Raw genomic sequence first — 14,779 nt, 5'->3', positions numbered from 1 at the left:
ACCAGAAAACGGACTGGTCAAAAACCGACAAGCATGGTGAATGTCATGAAGTGGATGAAGGTATATCAGGACAGTAGCAAGCATAGATCCGTGAGATCCTACGGGAAAACGGCGTGAGTATATAGATAGATAATCCACTATGTTATTTTTGAGAACTTCATAATTTTCGTCTCTTTATAATTGTTACATTAAGGCCACCAATCTTACTAAGTTACAATATTATTATGCAAGATTCAACCATTGTAAGCTCAATTCTGCATGACAAACTTATCAAAAAACAACTCGCCAAAAACAAAGACAACATCGCTACTTATTACTTACATTTCGTACAATGTTAAGCGAAAAGCAAACCTATTAGCGTTGTTGGTTAATGGAAAAGGAGTGTTACACTTCAGAAATATCAGTAAATCTTGAGATAACCTTAGTACATGTGTCCGTTTGTAAAGTCCATAAATCAATAAAGTCGGGTATCTTATTACTATTTATCGCAATATAACGTTACATTTTGTCCTCACTGGTTTATTGAGGGAAGTCGAGCTAAGAGAGAGATATATATATATATAGAAAATGAAAGGTTATTCCTTGCCTATTATGCCTACAATACCTGAAGGATTTTCTAGGCTTAAAGTTACAAGGAAATCTGATGATAAATTTTTTGCCTTAAGTGCGCAGTAACTCTCCTGTCAAAACCTAATCACTCAGCTCACAGATTGTTTAAAAATTGCATTTAATACAGCATTGTAATTTAAAAATGTCACAATGCAGCGCATTTATAATCTATATTTATTCCACATGATTGAAGCAACCTTAATGCACGTACAATTTACATTCACTTTTCTTTATCATAACCGATCTGGACATGCTTCACACTTTAAGATTGTTGACACGTCGTATTGTGTCGTATATGGGCACGTACATGCAACTCTTTGTGGGTTTCCATGTTTAACTCCATTTTTTGTAGTTGCAATCGTAAAGTGTAGATTTGACTTTGATTTTATTAAGTATAAGTGCTTTTAACTTCTACAATTCTGATGTTTCTTTATTATTGATATGTATCTTCGTTAATTAAATGAAGAAGGTCGCTGTAGTTTAGGCTTTAAAGTCTTTAAAGTGCTGTTCTGCCAATCATAATGTATTGGGTTTAGGACCTGGAATACTATACTTCCAAGACAGGTTTTAAACTTTACATTTATCATTCGAAATAGCGAAAAGGCACAAAAAATCTGCCTATCTTTACAAGTGATCATGTATGTCTGACAATGTGTAATATTTTATACTAATGCCTTGAACCGACGTTATACCGTCATAAAATACTACTTAGGCAATAACAAACAATTTATGACGACCCAATAATACATGAAATGGACTGAGGCCTTGCTTAAGTGGGATTTAAGATAAACCTCAATAGTATAAAAGAGGTTAAATTCTATTGCTTGCGATTGAGATATAAGTCAGAGATTTTGCGCAAACTATGAGTCCCGTCCGCGTCTGTTGAAATCTATATCTATCTAATTTATATTATACAGGAATCAAACTTAACGCAAAATGTCGACTCTGAATCTTACCCGCGTAAAGCGTGAGCGAGATTTTTGTACCAACATAAAAAAAATCTAAGGAAGTCGGTTTACAATTCGATGAATATATTTTTAGAATTATTACTTCATTGGAATATGCATGAAGGGTAACATCAATCCTTTATCCTTCTTTGAACGCTTCTTTACTCATATCTATAATAATATCTGTGTATTATGGATTAACAATAAATCAATTTAGTTTTCTTTTCACATGTTTACCAACATTAAGCTTTTATGAAAAGAAATTTAAATGGTCTAAAAATATGTCACTATGGACAAGTTAAGTAAGACAAAAATATATACAATATCCTAACTAAACTTAAATTCTACATTTCACTGTTGTCGAAAATGATTAAATACGTTACTTCACAATCGCACATTTCCTCTCCACAAGTATCACTACGTAAGGGGCGGAAAACAAAATCCAAACATTGCAAGCTATAAGTCACTTCCATGCAACAAATTGGAGAAGTTATGGTTCGGGGTAAGAAAATTAATATGCTCGTGAATGAGGTATCGAGATTTCCTGGTGAGGTAAATGAAAACAGGGAAAACAAACAAGAGTTCAACGAACTCATAAACAAATATCGGAAAATTTTATGCATACAACTTCATTTCGTAATGCCAATGTAATTCAAATTAAATATGTAGAAGTTATACAGGTCTTAATCATAAACCCGCTATAGACCTTAATTAAATAATGTTTTGTCATGTTTATTGATATATGAGACATGAGAGTGACAAGGACATAACACTTAATAACACTTAATTTATAAATATGGTTTTGCAATCTATAATTCTTACCTTAAAAATACAGGACGAGTTTGAAACAATACAATGATTAGTTTAATGAATTTTTGGGAATTTCTCCTATTTCCTGGTGATTGAAAGAATATATAATATATATTCTTATATATATAAATAATATTATTATATATATATATATATATATATATATAATATTAATATAATGATATAACTTCATTGCAATATCCATTAAGGGTAACATCAATCCTTTATCCTTCTTTGTTAATATAATATATTAATATAACTTCTTTATATTATAAAGAAGAGTGGTTAATTCGTCCTACAGTTAAGCTTCAGAAATGATTGAAGGTGTAAAATATATGAATCGCCAGTATTATGATGGAAAGGGACACGAATAGTCACAGTTAGAACCCATTAAGGTTTAAAAAGTTAACATGTTTCGGTATTTTTTTATAAATATCAAATCCGAATCACTAAATAAATAACATATATATTAAAACATTTGATTAATAAAACAGCTGATTTGTTAACAACTAGTATTAATTGGTTAATTGCCTACACGGAACTGTCAGTATAAATCATTTACTGCCAAATAATTATTGATTTATATTTAAATATTGCATTATTAATTAAACGTTGATTTTACCTGACGAATTTATTAAGCGTCATGTATTGTTTGCTATGCCAGTCACTTTTCGTACCATCCAGGTATACACACGAAATATTACACATACTCCATATACTAACGCAAATAGTCCGTCAAGACCGAATCGAATCTTTCATTAACGTAATCAAACAATAATAAAGATTCTAAAAGCTAAAACAGCACAGATCAGCGATAGGATGTTTAATGTTCGATATAGTTCTTTTTTTAAATCTAATATTGTTTTTGTGTATGACATGTGATAAAAAAATAATTTTGCTGGCAGCCTGGAAAAAAGTACCAAATAGAAAGTCGGCCACAGCTATACCATGTGAAATAAATTTAAAACTTTATTTTAGAATAAATAAAAAAATACTTTTCTTACTTTTGCTGGTTAAAATACATTTAATGAGGCAATTGTAACCGTATCCGTTCATTGTTTATAAGTTATCTACATTAAGGACAACGTTATGCCACTTCAAATATCCGTGGTTGAACTTTTTAATTAAAATAAAAGCTTCAAAGCTCCCTTATGGTCCTTAGCTACAGCAGGCTTGCAACTAATGTTTCCTTTCTATTAAAAATATCGCCGGAAGAACCAAGCCATTCTGTTTCTGTTGTTATTTATCGCAGTCTTATAGTTAGAGCTAAACTGTACATTTCAAGAACCAAGTAATGAAGACTGACTGTTGACTTAAAATGTTCCGTCTTTATGCCGTCTTCGCGTTGCTAAGTCGGTGAACAAAAACATAAATGCAACGAGCATGTTCGATATCGATATGTGGCTTGCGCGTTTTTAATGCCTGAATCAACAAAACCAATTATTATTCATATCACAAATATACCAGGCGCCTCTCATTCGAATTCTTCGCGAATATAACAGAATAAAAACTTATCTCTGGATATATTCGGTAGTGGGACTACCTGGTACCTAATCCGCATTAAGCATAAAATTACTAGTTAAAACTATAATTGGAAGTGTAATATTTTTATTTTTTGTGACACCATAATTGTCGTGTATTTTAGAATAGATAGATTGTAACATATACTGAAGAAAATGCATTATATATGTTAGCTGTAGGATTACGAAATAAAGACACATATTATATATATATATATATATTATTTGGTGTACTTTAATAAATAATTAAGTACCAACTCATCTTCGTCAAATAATTGAAGTCGAAATAGGGGCCAAGTCTACACATATTATATCTATGATTATAGTGAACATTTCAAGCATTACTGTTCGAGTCATGAGGTCAGATATAGCTCCAAATTTTTTGTGTAACATTACATATATATATACATATAGCTGCGGCAGTTCCTTGAACTTCATTTCCCAAATGCCGCGTATCTGGCGAGTCTGCTTTGAATTGAAATGCGTATACGTAATTGTTGTTGAATCCATTGAGCTATACCACAGATATTTGTCTGTTTCATTTTTATTATCAGTAAACCACCTGTGCCAGCTACCCCGAAACAATCAATGTTTTTATGAACACAGAGTCCCTACCCGTCACCATTCTGTTGTGTTAGTACATTTGTGTGGACTCGAACTTTTTTGCTTTGAAAGAATAATAACACCGCAATCCATCCGTTTCTTTGTTAATTATTTAATTTTCGACCAGTGGGTGATCAGCCTGACATATGTAGATTTTGGGTTATAAGACATTTCCTTACGATGTTTGCCTTCACCGTATCAGCGAGTGTTGATTGCCCATATGGAAAGAAAAATAAATTGTTGCACCGCCTTGATTCGAACGCACGCTCGCAAGTCTCACGCTTAATCACTAAGCCAACACTGCTCGCTTTGAAATAATGACTTGGTATTTTTTAAAAGGGCAAACAAACAGTCTGTTACCTCCATATTGTATATTTGTTAACATTTTTTTTACTTATATATTATAATTATTTCGCTTATTCTAAGAAAGCGTTAAATTCTGGCACTATCTCATTCGTTTATTTATTTCGATCATTAACTAGACAATATTGTTAAAATTATAAATCTAAAATATACGATTTCATATTAAAAGAAATAAATTCGAATAAATAAACAGATTGAACCCAAACTCATACAAATAAAATATCCATCACTTTGTAATATAATTTGAGATAAAAACCAAATTTTTCTTCGTACACACAAGTATCTATCAAAATTTTATATTTATCTAAGACAATATAGACAAACTAAGTTGGCAAGCTAACACAACCTTAAATTTAATAAAAATATCTGTACTAAAGAAGACTTAATGTTTCTACATGGTTTATGGAATAATCATTAATCATGTTGACTGACCAGAATTGCTTATAATACTAAACTTAAATGTACCTGATTTTAGAACTCGATATGACATACTAAGATGTTTCATATCCCCTAACCGGTAACTGGTTCAAACTGGGGTAAACGGACAGGAAGCTCATCTGATGTTAACTGATACCGCCGCTTATGTACACTCTCAATTCCAGAGGCTTGTGCTTGGCCGGTCTTTTAAGAATTGGTACCCTCTTTTCTTGAAGGACCTTATTTATACGAATTGGTACCGAAATACTTCTAAAACAGCCTTAAATAACGCTCAATTGTGGAACGACGGACGGTACCCTATCGTAATTTCATACAGAACCCTAACTTTTTTTGAAAATATTGTAAAGTAGGCTATACAATATTTTTCGTCATATGATTGTTTGGATTAAATTATACTTAACATATTCTCACACCTACCGAACATAAATAAAGAAATCAATAAACTCAGTGCAGCCGTTTCGGAAGAGTTCGACCCCAAACACTGTGTTTATTATTATTGGATTCTCTTTTCGCATTTGTTAGAGCCTTAAGATAATAAGCTGATATAAATAACAATACATAGCCTTGGGTAAAACCAAGACCAAACTTTACCTCATAAATTGAATCTATAGTATGATTATTTCAAAGAAATGAAGCTCATTAAAAATTATTGTTTTTTATGGGAATCGTAAACTTACTCATACACACTCGAACCACTAACTCGTTGCGGCAGTCAATAGCTACTCTATAATATTTAAAGATTATAGAATTACAGTAGAACCTCGTTAAGTCGAACCTCGATAAGTCAAAAACCTCCAAATCTCGAAAAAATGTTTTGTTCCCTTCCCTTAAAACACCAAAACCTCCATTACTTGAAATCTTGACCCTCTGTTAATCGAAATAATCACCGAGTCCCTCCAAGCCATTTTGGTACATATTTTCACTCTATAACTCGAAAAATTAAATTTGACCTCTGTATCTCGAACATAGGAACGTTTTATTTTACAACCTTTACAACTTGATCATTTGGAATTTATTATCTCTATTGTTCGAACAAAAATAAGTTACCGACTTTAAGAACTTCCCGACAATGTGAGTACACTATTGTTTCTTAGAAAACATTTTAGGAGTATATAATAAAACACGTGTTTGCTTGCTTTGTGTCAGGTGTTCAATTTTGAATAATCAAAATTTATAAGAATAAACCTCAAACTCTTTATGTCGAATCAAAATCCGCCTAAGTCGAAATCCTCCATAAGTTGAAAACTCTATAACTCGAATTTTTTGGCGTCTCCCTTGATGTTCGACTTATAGAGGTTCTACTGTATATCTAGAATTTACTCTTGGTCTAAGATCTCTATAAAATCAAATCTCAAAAATCAAAATTCATAAAATACGGGTCAATAGTAAGAATATATTTTGCAATGAACATAATTCTTCGTTTTAAATTATTTTTAACGTTATAAATATTTATTTATTTACACTTCGTTTCAATAATTTAAATAATTAAATAAGAAGATACTGTAAGAAAAAAGTTAGATAAGTTGAGTGAGTGCAAGAAGTGCAAAACATATAATAAGATATCCAATTACTCAGACAAAAAGAATAGAGCAAAACAAAGCAATTAAAACATATGTAACAGTGAAAGGGATAATAAAAAAGGACATACGATATTTCTATTTAGTGAAATATTATTTTTATTAACCGAAGTGAGTTTTCTAATACCATAAATATTTATCATAGGAAAACTTTAATACGGCCAAAGGCAGTTAAATAAAATGTTATCACCCATTATTATATTTCCAAAAGTATTTGTTATTGGTTTAACATATGTTTAAACGGACGATTTTGCAAATAAATTTGTTTATTTGGATAAAGCTTGCGATGTTTGAGGGAAATATTAATGTTTGGGGCCAAATTTTATGATATTAGTTTTAAATCATCTTATTCATAATACGCCTTTATTGCTGAAAACTTTCTATATATTTTTCGTATTAAAGTCATTGTTTTGTGTTTGAGTTTTAAGCAATACTTGTCGTTATTATTTTGTTTTCAAGTAGTTTTTCCTTTCGGCGTTTTTGTTTCAGTACTGCCGGTGAATAGTATTTTCAGACTTCTCACGGAATAGACTAATAATTGGAACTTGGAAAAATAATTAAATTTTGTACTAAAACAAGTGTCGTCAATGTAATCGTTTCGATACGACGGTTACTGTACAACTACAACTACACTGTACTGTTTCAACTTGTGCTAGATGCTCTTATAGTATTGCGCCGGTACTTCTTTCCCGACAGCGATGCCACTATTGTTAACAACTTCAATATAATTCAACATCCGTAGCTCTGATGTCGCAACATTAGGATCGTATAAAAACTCAACATTGAAATCGGTATCGCTATTAGGAAAGCCGGTACTGTAATGACTACTGTCACCTCGCAACCTCTGACGTTTGTACTATTTATTTTTTAAACTGTCTTTGGTAAAACCTAAAAGTTTTCACCTCATATTAGCTAGAAACCTAAATCTCACGATATCTACAAAAAAGATGTTTATTTTATTCGATCGAGTCAACGCACTACTGACAAATTGACTTTGACAACCTCAAAGATGTGTAAAACAAATGATATCGTGTTCTCTTATTTCATAATCTCTACTTATAAATAAGTAGCTAATTACAAAGTAGAAGAGAAATGCTCAAAAAGAAAATTATTAAATTAATTTAAAGAGTAACGGTCTTTATTTGGTTGTACAATTATTACGAAAAACCCGCCATTACTTATTCAAAACTTCCTCTTTTAACTGTATAATTTCAAATAAATACGTTCACGCTATTTACTTAAATATTGTAAAATTGACAGCAAATTTGTTTTAACGCGAGATCTGAAAACGCATCTTCATCGTGTCGACAGATGTGATGGATTGTGTGATTCATCTTTTTTTGAACTTGGATCAGCAAAAGGAAATGATAAAAGTTGATTTTAATGAATGGAGCTTTCTTTGATTAAGAAATTCTTACGCTGAATTTCCGTCAACATCGGGAAATGAGTTTAATTTAAAAAGCGATGGAGTGACGACAAATTTTATTGAAATCATTAAGTATATATTAATAGGTGCAGAAGATTTTGGAATGTACGAATGTACTTTTTGACCACACCACCACCACGTGTGGCTGAGTGGTATATGGCGTATAAATAGCGTTTCATGTTAGATTTGTTTTGGATTTTTTGTGTTATCTTGAAAAATATCCCACACGCAAACAAACAATTACCTACTGTGTACATAATTACACGTTCTAGAGGCTTTTTGAAAGATTGCAAACAAGGACCTCTGTACGTACATTGTAAAGTGTTAATTGGTAGCGATCCAACCAGACGACATATATTTAAACAGATTATAAATTTTTTCGACTGTATTTGTTCCATTTGAGTAAATCTACTACGAAGTAATTGCCACGTTAACAAAAGGGTTCGTTAAATGCAACTCATTTAGTGCTTCTGGCTGAATGAGACCACAGTTACCTCATGTTTATACATGAGCTGATTAAGACACGTCCCGAATATTGTACTACAACAAAAGGGTGATTTCATTTGTCACTACTCTTCACTTATTCTGAAATGGGTTCTAAAAATCCATACAATGTATGAGTATCATCCTAAATTACAAAAACTAAGACAGATTGTTATATGTGTTCCTACAATCTGCATGGCATATTTTCAGTTATGTAGATAATTATGCAAAGAATTTAAACCACGCATTCCTTTGGTTAGGTTTAATTACACAGCCTACTTACTGTCCGCGGCAAAGATGTAATGAGAATTGCTCTCCTAGTTTATTTTCTTAAGCCGCATTCTTAGTGCGACTTGGAAAAATATCCAGTTTGCACAAAAGTATTCCGGAATATATTTTCGCATTGCCTGAAAGTTTGCAAAGGCTTTGGTATATTAAAAACATTTATTTTTGTACTTATTAATTTTAATATTGCCGATTTTATATTATCTACATGATGACTAATTACATAGCTCATATTATGTTAATTAAAAAAATAGCGTATGCTATTGAGTCCAACACTTTGTAACAATCTTAGAGCGCGTGCAATATTTTTTTCCTAACGCATGCCTCACCACTCAGATTTGTCTTGAAATCTGAGTGGTGAATATCAACGAATCCGAAAAGTGTTAGCATTTAACATCGTACCGGATGTGCTAAAGCTGTAATATAGGAGGCTGAATGAGTGGTACCAGAGATAATATTCTTTTGGCGGAAGTCCAATGTACCGCAACGCTGTAAAATATTTTCATCATACTTTATATCATGAGCATTAAGTACGGCACGTTTTCTTTAATCAATTCCATTAGAATTCAATTAACTTTTTCCTTCTAAAAATCGAATGGAAAAATATTCTGTGAATATTTTATTGCAATTCAATTAGTTCGTTTCCGAACGTCTCCTAATGGTAAAACGATAACATTGTTATTCTTATGAGAAACAATTAATATAGGAAAATTATCTATGAAGCACTGTTTACAATGGATTATTTGTTTGTCACTAGGAGTTCACGACTTTTTGGTGTTCTTAAAAATAGGCTAAATTTTTCAAGATTTTTTTTTTTACATTTTAACACTTACGTCCACGTAAGTAATAGTAATAGTTTATTATTTGGAAATTAAACTTATTATATATTGACATTAGTACCAAAACTTAGTATAGAGATGTCGAAATAATTTAAAACAAAAAAATGCTTAAATATCTTAAAATATCCTATTATTTTATGTTAACAAAGAAAACAACAATTGTTAACTAAACTTTGAGACGCTTTAAGAATTTTTAAAGGTTTTTGTATTCCTTTATGTTTCAGTAAATGATACAAACCATTAGGAATGAAACTGATAAAGTTACATCTCAGACAGATGGTAACTGAGAACATATACCTACGCTTTTCTCAATGGAACATATTTTAAGAATTTTCTCGAATAAAATTATGTTAGCTTTTAAAATGCTTGCGATGATTGCATCAAATTTAAAACGTGTAACTTTTAATGTATGATTTTCATGACTGTTTATTTCCCGTTGAGGGCGGACTTATTTTTATTAATATGCGTAATGAAATCACGGTGAATTGTGATATGATGTATTACTAACTTTTTTAATAAAAATAGTTTTTATCTACTAACTTTGCTGGTGCAACGACCGAAAGTGAGACTTGGACTCCGAGACAAGATAACGTCACCTTCAACGATCTTGCGCTGCTGCTTGCCAATCGGACACTTAGAGCTTATGTCCCAAGGCGTCTTTTTGCGATATATAGGCTGGCCAATTGGACAAGATCCTATATTATATCCTTTTGAACCAACCCTATTCTCTTTAGGTGGCAAATTCTTTTAGGATTATTCACCAGCCCTGGACTCTATTTATAAATGTGTTGTTGCAATATTGTATAGTGTGTAGGGCATAGTGCATACGGTAATTTAATAGTATCATTAGTTCAGTTAAAACTTCATAATTACCGTTTTCCTACCATAGACAAAGTATACTTGTATTGTACCAAATGCATACCTTCGCTAATTTTAGCTATTATTTCAAAGAGACTAGCTTTAGACCTGCAATCCTCATCCGACGTGATGTATAGCGACCACGGCCACCCAATAGATTTTTCTTTCAACTTGCAAACTTCCTATACCAGGAACTTGTTTATAAAAATATTATCAATGAAAAAGCTCCATTGCTCTATTTTAATTTCCATATATATTTCACATTATACTTTAGTGTTATTTATTTAAACGAAAACGATTGTGTGATCGTAAACAGTCTTTGATATCGGGTTTTAATATTAATATACATTTATATTCCCTTTGAAAAGTAAAAGCGTGTTATTAGTGTATTACAAAATACAAAATTAATCTTCTCGTGTAACGGTCGGGTGTTTGACATCACGTCGCATACAAACATATTTTAATTCAATATATTTCACAATTTTATCTTTATATCAAGCTTGACAGAAGTGGATTAATTAAATACATCTTTATTTTTTTATTTAACAAAAATATGTAATTTTGAAGTGGATTAATAAGGTCGCATTAGTGATGAATGTCTTACTGAGTTATTAAATGTCTTTTAGACTTTCGCTTACAGCGCATGCGTGTAGCGAGGTCAACAGTTTGATTCTCGGTGGAACAATAATTCTTCTGTGAACTTATGTACATACGCCTTAACCTTGCGCATATAGATAGACACTTCCATTGTTGCTCAACCAGGGTTCGAACACACGACCTCAGTGTTGAGATTCGCGTCTCTTGCTACTAGGGTAAATCTGCTTTTAGTATTCGGATATTCTCACAAATACTGCCAATACCATAAATATTTATCAAAGTTTGTACAGCATTTTATAAGTAATAAAACTCGCTTTCACATTTATAATATTAGGATATCGAATTGCGAAACACGATAAATTATAATAGTGACTAGTACATGTAAGTGATGTAATGCAGCTAGTTTAAAGAGTTGACTGTTACAACGCAACATGTACTAAGTCATGTACTGCTCCTACAGTAGGATAGTAGACATATGCCACAGAGCATTTTGTATACAGAAAATGTCAGTCAACGACCATTTTATATGGAAAAATATTAAAATCGCGTTTCGTAAGGACCCTTTTATATTAATATCAATTGTTATTGCCTATAATAATTATATCATCTAGAATCGAAACTTCCCAGTTATACACCATTAGCTTTTTCCACTATGTACAACGGAAGTACTTTGGTAGTAAAAACCCTTAACTTGTTTTTACTTGTATTCAAACTGAGCGCGTCTTATACATAATATACAAACCTATAATATCTCGATAGCATGAAAAGTGTTAACATAGAGTTGATACCAAGATTCCGAAACAATAGCGCCGTAACTGAAACCACCAAAGCTCTATACAAAGCCTTCTCTATGGCGCCGCGTTCGCACCGGTCGTCGAATCTGGAGCAGGCGGCAAGCGACGATGCCTCCAGCAAAAAATCAGTGTAAGCTCCACACTAACGCGTTGCGGTCGCGTACTAGCTCCCACAACCCCGTACCAAATCGAACGACGACAAAGTTCGCACAAAACTTTTATTAACTCAAATCCAAGTTTCAAGTGATTTTAGGAGTGTAGTGTTCAATAGGCGTGTAAGTTAGCAACATATGGTTGATAAAAACTATAATAGTCACGACTTGGCACGTGTTGAGGCTCACCATTCACTTATTCTACTTGCACGGCCAAAAAGGGCTACTCATGTATGAAGCTTTTTGAGTCTAGGACAAAGCTTATGTAGCACGAACCTCTTTACCTCAGATATAAAATACGAAAACGCATAAATATAAAAATATATAAAACGATATAAAAATATGACGTATCTATTATTAATTAACTCTTTAAATTCGTACGGAATGTGTATTTATCTGATATAAATTATTGAATAAAACTGTCTTTGAAAAAATGTTTACATATCTTTAGTAAACTTTAAGGTAGTGAGTATTTCATATACAGATTACTTAAGCCATTAAGTCACTATATTTAGTCTAGCTAGTAATAAAAAAATGCAGGGTTTTTTAGAGTTGGTATTTTCTTAAATTATTAATATATTTCATTTCTGATAATTTAATGGACCACTCTGACGTCTATTATTTAATTTACGCAAATTTTTCGTAAGCGAAGTCGCGGCAACGTCTTACAATCTCTAGAGACTTATTTCAAGTTATTCAATTTACCGCGACGCAAAAAACAATCACCCGCAAATTATAAATTATAGCAATCTCCGTTCAATTAAGGTATAATTATCGAAGTAATTAATTTTATGTGATATTATTGAATATTGAAACCAATTTATGTTATAATTATAATATAAAATGTATTCAATTTAAGATACATATATCGTACTTTCACTTGTAATATTCTCATGACACCAAAAAAGTATAAATATTGTAAATGCGAAATTAAAAGACACCAACTTCATTAAGTTAACAATATTAATATTTATAATTGTTGTTTCAAACCAAATTTCCTACATTTCTATTCTCTATTTCCAAATTTTCCTATAATTTCCAATTCAGATATTTTAAATACTTATTCTTATAGAGCAGTGTTGGCCTAGTGGCTTTACCGTGCGGCTCCCATCCCTAAGGTCGTAGGTTCGATAGTTTTCTATGTGCGCATTAAGCATTCGCTCGAACGGTGAAGGAAAACATCTTGAGGAAAAATTGCCTTAGACCCAAAAATTCGACAGCGTGTGTCAGTCACAGGTGGCTGATTTCCTACTTGCCTATTAGATTCACAAATGATCATGAAACATATACAGAAGCCTGAGGCCCAGACCTAAAAAAGTTGTAGCGCCATTGATCGATTTATTTATTTTATGTCAAATGCGTAAAACATTACATGGACTTCTATATAAAAGGACATTTTAAATAACAGGATAATATACTCAGAAAACAAGTTCTAAAAAATAATCCTTAAAATATATATGTTTAATAATTTAAAAATAATATATTCTTAATACTTAATTGTTATAGCGTAACGTCATTCGAAGTTTAAAATAAATATACGTTTTCTAATTTAGAACGACTATCTAGACTATAAAAGATTGTGTTAAAAAAATCCAGTGTCGTAATGATTTACTTTACTAAATGCTTATTTAATCTTCCCTTCAAGTGTGCAATAATTTTCCGCCACAAGGTTTTAAATTTTGTAAAACCTTCGCCTTAAAATTATCTCTGCCTGAAGTCTTAACATCGACTAAACGATAATATTTAATGTTAATAGTATTTGTCCATTACCGTAACAAGTACTTAAAACTTGCGTAAACTCGTAATTTTCGGTTAAGTTTACCACATAGATATAAAAATCAAAGGCAATGCCAAAAATATTTCTGATCACGTTGTGTCCTTTGAGCAGCAGCCAAGGATTCGCACATAACTTTATTTTGATTACACTTTCTTAACTTTTCGCTTGTGACGTGTAACATGTTCTATTTGTTTATTACTCTGTGGCTTATAAGTTTTACCACAGAGTATGTACTTATTATCTATGCTATTTTTTCTCTACTCTATATGCATCATTGGGTAAGATTCAGAGTCATGACTCAGCGCCAAATATGATTTTACTATGTCAAAAACGTTTTGGATTTAGGATTAGTGTATTGTACTTTACCGTTAGATTTGAATGATGTCACGCTGTAAAGCATCCATCAAAAGTATGTAAGTGTAAAAGTATGATTAGACAAAAATCATACTAAAAATATATAGCAAAATTTCACAATTCTTTTTCACACTTTTTATTCTTCACTGTGAGCCCTTGTTTGGAAAAAGCCTACTCCAAAGCATAATCTGTATAAACGCGTTCTCAAGCAGAAAAAAAAACTTGTAAACATCGTATTAAATGCCTGAAGACTTGATAAAATTCTAATTTGTTTGATTAGAATTTATTATACCGTTTATTAATTTGGTCCGAATTGTGCAAATTTAAATTAGGCTTATATATACATT

General features: G+C 31.6%; 1 protein-coding gene across 5 annotated transcripts in view; it reads left to right on the top strand.

Moving 5' to 3' along the window:
* Positions 1-14,779, top strand: part of LOC125063081 (monocarboxylate transporter 10-like) — a 115,846-nt gene that overhangs the window by 55,903 nt on the left and 45,164 nt on the right. For 4 of the 5 annotated variants that reach the window (XM_047669328.1, XM_047669324.1, XM_047669326.1 and 1 more), the window contains exon 1: positions 12,268-12,424. The exons of the other annotated variant lie outside the window; for it this stretch is intronic. The gene's annotated coding sequence lies outside the window, so the exon portion shown is untranslated. Of the gene's footprint in view, positions 1-12,267; positions 12,425-14,779 lie in introns of those variants that run through there. 5 annotated transcript variants of the gene reach the window in all.

This window comes from Pieris napi, chromosome 2 (assembly GCF_905475465.1).
Source record: "Pieris napi chromosome 2, ilPieNapi1.2, whole genome shotgun sequence".
Classification (NCBI taxonomy): Eukaryota; Metazoa; Arthropoda; class Insecta; order Lepidoptera; family Pieridae; genus Pieris; species Pieris napi.
This window is presented reverse-complemented; position numbering and strand designations above follow the sequence as displayed.